We start from the raw sequence: 7706 nt of genomic DNA on the forward strand, positions 1-7706 counted from the left end.
TTTATTCAATTTTACTGTTTAAAAAAATTAATTTTTATTTCATTTTTCAGCTTTGTTAAAAAATATTTTAATTTTAAAAGAATAGGCGAGGGAAAATATTATTTTTTTATCTAATTTTACATCTTTTTTGAAAAATATTCAATTTTTGTAAGTATGGGAAAAGTATGCCAAAGTATGGGTGACGGAGAAAATTAACCTTATTTAAATTTTCCAGTTTTGTGAAAATATCTTTTCTTTTTGCAAACTGTGGGAACTGTATACCGAAGTATGGGTGATGAAAAAATCAATTTTAATTAAATTTTTTTGTTATTAAAAAAAATTCATTTTGCAAAGTATGGAGTGAGATTGTCAAAATATAGGCGACGTGTTAAACTAAATTTTATTAAATTTTACGTTTTAAAAAAATTAATTTTTATTATATTTTTTAGCGTTTTAAAATAATATTTAAATTTTTTAAAGTGTGGTGGCAGAAAATATTATATTTTATCAAAATTTTACAGCTTTTTTAAAAAAATATTTAATTTTTGAAAGTATGGGAACAGTCTGTTAAAGTATGGGTGACGGGGAAAATTAATCTTATTTGAATTTTTCAGTTTAAAAAAATTTCTTCTCATTTTGCAAAGTGTGGGAAAAGTTAAGCAAAGTATGGTTGATAGAAAAATAATTTTAATTAAATTTTTTTATTTTTAAAAAATATTCATTTTGCAAAGTATGGAGTGAGATTGTCAAAATATAGGCGACGTGTTAAACTAAATTTTATTAAATTTTACGTTTTAAAAAAATTAATTTTTATTATATTTTTCAGCGTTTTAAAATAATATTTAAATTTTTTAAAGTATGGTGGCAAAAAATATTATATTTTATCAAAATTTTACAGCTTTTTAAAAAAAATATTTTATTTTTGAAAGTATGGGAACAGTCTGTTAAAGTATGGGTGACGGGGAAAATTAATCTTATTCGAATTTTTCAGTTTAAAAAAATTTCTTCTCATTTTGCAAAGTGTGGGAAAAGTTAAGCAAAGTATGGGTGATGAAAAAATCAATTTTAATTAAATTTTTTTGTTATTAAAAAAAATTCATTTTGCAAAGTATGGAGTGAGATTGTCAAAATATAGGCGACGGGTTAAACTAAATTTGATTAAATTTACGTTTTAATAAAATTAATTTTTATTACATTTTTCAGCGTTTTAAAATAATATATCAAGTTTTGAAAGTATGGGCCAGGGGGGGGGCGCATGATTATTGCCCAAAATTCAATTTCATAATATTCAAAACATCGAAATTCTAATTATCAAAACGTCAATTCACATAATTTTCATATTTCGAAATACCATTCATCATAATTTTCATTTTGTCGAATAATCATTGATTCTAATTTTTAAATAATCGAATTGTTTTTTAACATAATTTTTATTCTGACTAATGTCTATTGGTTAGAAGTATTAAATGTTCGAATTATCAATTCATCGAATGCTCAAAATATAGAATTGTTAATTCGTCGAATGCTCAAATAGTCGAAACGCCATCTGTTCGAATTGTCAAGTAGTAGAATGGTAAAGTAAGGTAGTTCAAATTGGGTGGGGAAATTCAATATGGCTGACATCAGCTGATTTACCGGAGGACAAACAATGCATTGAATTCAATGGGACAAATCAGTTTTTTAACCATAACTTTTTAAATATTTATTTTTGAACCATAGTGTAATGGAAAATTATTCTTTATTTATCGAAAACTATTTTTTAAAACAATAAAATTTAATTTTTTGGTTTTATTGTTTTAAAAAATAGATTTCGATAAATAAAGAATAATTTTCCATTACACTATGGTTCAAAAATAAATATTTAAAAAGTTATGGTTAAAAAACTAATTTGTCCCATTGAATTCAATGCATTGTTTGTCCTCCGGTAAATCAGCTGATGTCAGCCATATTGGATTTCCCCCACCCAACTTGAACTACCTTGTAGTCGAATGTTCAAATAGTCGAAGCGCCATTTGTTCGAATTGCCAAGTAGTAGAATGGTAAAGTAGTCGAATGTTTAAAACGTCGAATCGTCAATTCGTCGAATGCTTAAAACATCGAATTGTCAGTTCGTCAATTGCTCAAAATGTCGAAATGTCAATTCGTCGAATCGTCAAAACGTCGAATTGTCAAAATTTCGAAAAATTTGTTTGATTTAATTAAACATAAAAATTAAAAAAAAAAATAAAAATAAAAAACAAAAATAAATAAAAAAAAATAATAATAAAAATAATTAATAATAATTAATAATAATTAATAATAATAATTATAATTATTAATAAATAAAAATAAAAATTTTTCGAAAAATTTGTTTGATTTAATTAAACATTAACTTAAATCAAACAAATTTTTCGAAATTTTGGCAATTCGACGTTTTGACGATTCGACAAATTGACATTTCGACATTTTGAGCAATTGACGAACTGACAATTCGATGTTTTAAGCATTCGACGAATTGACGATTCGACGTTTTGAACATTCGACTACTTTACCATTCTACTACTTGGCAATTCGAACAGATGGCGCTTCGACTATTTGAGCATTCGACGAATTGACAATTCGATGTTCTGAGCATTCGACGATTTGACAATTCGATGTTTTTAGCTTTCGACGTTTTGAACATTCGACGAATTAAAAATTCTATGATTTGAGCATTCGACGAATTAACAATTCTATATTTTGAGCATTCGACGATTTGATAATTTGAACATTTAATACTTCTAACCAATAGACATTAGTCAGAATAAAAATTATGTTAAAAAACAATAAGATTATTTAAAAATTATAATCAAAATGAAAATTATGTTGAATGGTATTTCGAAATATGAAAATTATGTGAATTGATGTTTCTCAAACATACAAATTATATTAAATGGCGATTAGAGTGAATGAATTTTAGGTTATGTAGTCATTCAGAGAATTAATAGTTATGACAAATAGTCATTAAGAATAATAAAATATATGTCAAAAAAATTTTCGACAAAATAAAAATTATGTTAAAAAACAATTCGATTATTTAAAAATTAGAATGAATGATTATTCGACAAAATGAAAATTATGTTGAATAGTATTTCGAAATATGAAAATTATGTAAATTGACGTTTCGATAATAAAAATTTCGATGTTTTGAATATTATGAAATTGAATTTTTGTCAATAATCATGCGCCCCGGGCGAGGGAAATATAATTTTTTATAAAAATTTTACAGATTTATTAAAAAATATTTAATTTTTGAAAGTATGAGATCCGTCTGTCAAAGTATGGGTGACAGGGAAAATTAATCTTATTTGAATTTTTCAGTTTAAAAAAATTTCTTCTCATTTTGAAAAGTGTGGAAAAAATTAGGCAAAGTATAGGTGATAAAAAAATTAATTTTTATTACATTTTTTTGTTTTAAAAAAAAAATTCATTTTGCAAAGTATGGAGTGAGATTGTCAAAATATAGGCGACGGGTTAAACTAAATTTTATTATACTTTACTTTTTTTTTAAATGTAATTTTTATTACATTTTTCAGCTTTTTAAAATATTAGAACAGGCTGTCGAAGTTTGGGTGACGCGGAAAATTAATCTTATTAAAATTTTTCAGAAAAAAAAAGAACGAGTTTTTTAAAAGAATCTTTTCATTTTATAAAATGTGGCAAAAGTATATTAAAGTATAAGTTAAGTAAAAATTAATTTTATTTAAGTATTTCTGTTTAAAAAAATCATTTTGCAAAGTGTAGAGAGAGATTATCAAATTATAGGCGGCCCTTTAAAAATTAAATTTTCTCCGTCACCCATATATTGAAGGTCTCTTCCCATACTTTGTAAATTAAAAAAAGTTTGCTATAAACGCTGTAATATTCTACGCAAACTTCAACAGCGGCCCATACTTTGATCGACTCTTCCTAGACTTTTAAAAATCATACTTCGAAAAATTATAAAATTTAACAGAAAAAGTAAAACATTTTTTCAAAATGATTAAGCTGCTTCATATACTTTGCCAGACTCTTCCTATATTTAGAATAATTAATAAAATTCAATAGAAAAATAAATATTTCGTCAAAATTCATTTTAGCTGCTACCCATACTTTGCCAGACTCTTCCCATATTTCAAAAAATTAATAAAATTCAAAGGAATAAAAAATATTTCGCAAAATTCATTTGAGCTGCTTCCCATACTTTGCCAGACTCTTTCTATATTTCAAAAAATTAATAAAATTCAACAGAATAGAAAATATTTCGTCAAAATTCATTTTCGCTGCTTCCCATACTTTGCCAGACTCTTCCCATAGTTCAGAAAATTAATAAAATTGAAAAAAAGTAAAATAATGTAATAAAATAATTTTAGCTGCTTCCCATACTTTGTCAGAATCTTCCTATAGTTCAGAAAATTAATAAAAATAAAAAAAAAGTAAAATATTGTATTAAAGTAATTTTAGCTGCTTCCCATAATTTGTCAGACTCTTCCCATAGTTCAGAAAATTAATAAAATTTAACAGAATAAAAAATATTTCGTCAAAATTCAATTAAGCTGTTTCCCATACTTTATCAGACACTTCCCATAGTTCAGAAAATTAATAAAATTCAACAGAATAAAAAATATAACGTCAAAATTCATTTTAGCTGCTTCCCATACTTTGCCAGACTCTTTCCAGAGTTCAGAAAAATAATAAAATTAAACAGAAAAGTGAAATATTTTGTAAAAACTAAATTTGCTGCTTCCCATACTTTGCCAGAATCTTCCCATATTTCAAAAAATTAATAAAATTCAACAAAATAAAAAATATTCCGTCAAAATTCATTTTAGCTGCTTCCCATACTTTGCCAGACTTTTCCCATGTTTTTGAAAATTATTAAAATTCAACAGAATACAAAATATTTCGTTAAAATTCATTTAAGCTGCTTTCCATACTTTTCTAGACTCTTCCCATATTTCAAAAAATTATTAAAATTCAACAAAATAAAAAATATTCCGTCAAAATTCATTTTAGCTGCTTCCCGTACTTTGCCAGACTCTTCCCATAGTTCAGAAAATTAATAAAATTCAACAGAAAAGTGAAATATTTTGTAAAAACTAAATTTGCTGCCTCCCATACTTTGCCACAATCTTCCCATATTTCGAAAAATTAATAAAATTCAACAAAATAAAACATATTCCGTCAAAATTCATTTTAGCTGCTTCCCATACTTTGCCAGACTCTTCCCATACTTCAGAAAATTAATAAAATTAAACAGAAAAGTGAATTATTTTGTAAAAACTAATTTTGCTGCTTCCTATACTTTGCCAGACTCTTCCCATAGTTCAAAAAATTAATAAAATTCAACAGAATAAAAAATATTCCGTCAAAATTCATTTTAGCTGCTTCCCATACTTTGCCAGACTCTTCCCATACTTCAGAAAATTAATAAAATTAAACAGAAAAGTGAATTATTTTGTAAAAACTAATTTTGCTGCTCCCCACACTTTGCCAGACTCTTCCCATAGTTTAGAAAATTAATAAAATTGAAAAAAAATAAAATATTGTAATAAAATAATTTTAGCTGCTTCCCATATTTTTTCCAAACTCTTCCTATAGTTCAGAAAATTAATAAAATTCAACAAAATAAAAAATATTCCGTCAAAATTCATTTTAGCTGCTTTCCATACTTTTCTAGACTCTTCCCATATTTCAAAAAATTAATAAAATTCAACAGAATAAAAAATATTCCGTCAAAATTCATTTTAGCTGCTTCCCATACTTTGCCAGACTTTTCCCATGTTTCGGAAAATTATTAAAATTCAACAGAATAAAAAATATTTCGTCAAAATTTATTTAAACTGCTTCCCATACTTTGCCAGAATCTTCCCATATTTCGAAAAATTAATCAAATTCAATAGAATAAAAAATATTCTGTCAAATTTCATTTTAGCTGCTTCCCATACTTTGCCAGAATCTTCCCATATTTCAAAAAATTAATAAAATTCAACAGAATAAAAAATATTTCGTCAAAATTCATTTTAGCTGCTTCCCATACTTTGCCAGAATCTTCTCATATTTCGAAAAATTAATGAAATTCAACAGAATAAAAAATATTCCGTCAAAATTCATTTTAGCTGCTTCCCATACTTTGCCAGACTTTTCCCATGTTTCGGAAAATTATTAAAATTCAACAGAATAAAAAATATTCTAATATAGTAATTTTAGCTGCTTCCTATACTTTGTCAGACTCTTCCCATAGTTCAGAAAATTAATAAAATTCAACAGAATAAAAAATATTTCGTCAAAATTCATTTAAGCTGCTTCCCATACTTTGCCAGACTCTTCCCATACTTTAGAAAATTAAAAAAATTAAACAGAAAAGTGAATTATTTTGTAAAAACTAATTTTGCTGCTTCCCATACTTTGCCAGACTCTTCCCATAGTTCAGAAAATTAATAAAATTTAACAGAATAAAAAATATTTCGTCAAAATTCATTTAAGCTGCTTCCCATACTTTGCCGGAATCTTCTCATATTTCGAAAAATTAATGAAATTCAACAGAATAAAAAATATTTCATTAATATTCATTTAGCCTGCTTCCCATACTTTGCCAGACTCTTCCCATATTTGAAAAATAATAAAATTTAACAGAATACAAAATATTTCGTCAAAATTCATTTTAGCTGATTTCCATACTTTTCTAGACTCTTCCCATATTTCAAAAAATTAATAAAATTCAACAGAATAAAAAATATTTTGTCAAAATTCATTTTAGCTGCTTTCCATATTTTTCCAGACTCTTCCCATGTTTCGGAAAATTATTAAAATTCAACAGAATAAAAAATATTCTAATAAAGTAATTTTAGCTGCTTCCCATACTTTGCCAGACTCTTCCCATAGTTTAGAAAATTAATAAAATTCAACAGAAAAGTGAATTATTTTGTAAAAACTAATTTTGCTGCTTCCCATACTTTGCCAGACTTTTCCCATGTTTCGGAAAATTATTAAAATTGAACAAAAAAGTAAAATATTCTAATAAAGTAATTTTAGCTGCTTCCCATACTTTGCCAGAATCTTCCCATATTTCGAAAAATTAATAAAATTCAACAGAATAAAAAATATTTCGTCAAAATTCATTTTCGCTACTTCCCATACTTTGCCAGACTTTTCCCATGTTTTGGAAAATTATTAAAATTCAACAAAATAAAAAATATTCCGTCAAAATTCATTTTAGCTGCTTCCCGTACTTTGCCAGACTCTTCCCATAGTTCAGAAAATTAATAAAATTAAACAGAAAAGTGAATTATTTTGTAAAAACTAATTTTGCTGCTTCCTATACTTTGCCAGACTCTTCCCATAGTTCAAAAAATTAATAAAATTCAACAGAATACAAAATATTTCGTCAAAATTCATTTTAGCTGCTTTCCATACTTTTCTAGACTCTTCCCATATTTCAAAAAATTAATAAAATTCAACAGAATAAAAAATATTCCGTCAAAATTCATTTTAGCTGCTTCCCATACTTTGCCAGACTTTTCCCATGTTTCGGAAAATTATTAAAATTCAACAAAAAAGTAAAATATTCTAATAAAGTAATTTTAGCTGCTTCCTATACTTTGTCAGACTCTTCCCATAGTTCAGAAAATTAATAAAATTAAACAAAAAAGTAAAATATTCTAATAAAGTAATTTTAGCTGCTTCTCATACTTTGCCAGACTTTTCCCATGTTTCGGAAAATTATTAAA

This window comes from Leptopilina heterotoma, unplaced genomic scaffold, assembly GCF_015476425.1.
Source record: "Leptopilina heterotoma isolate Lh14 unplaced genomic scaffold, ASM1547642v1 Lhet_396, whole genome shotgun sequence".
NCBI lineage: Eukaryota > Metazoa > Arthropoda > Insecta > Hymenoptera > Figitidae > Leptopilina > Leptopilina heterotoma.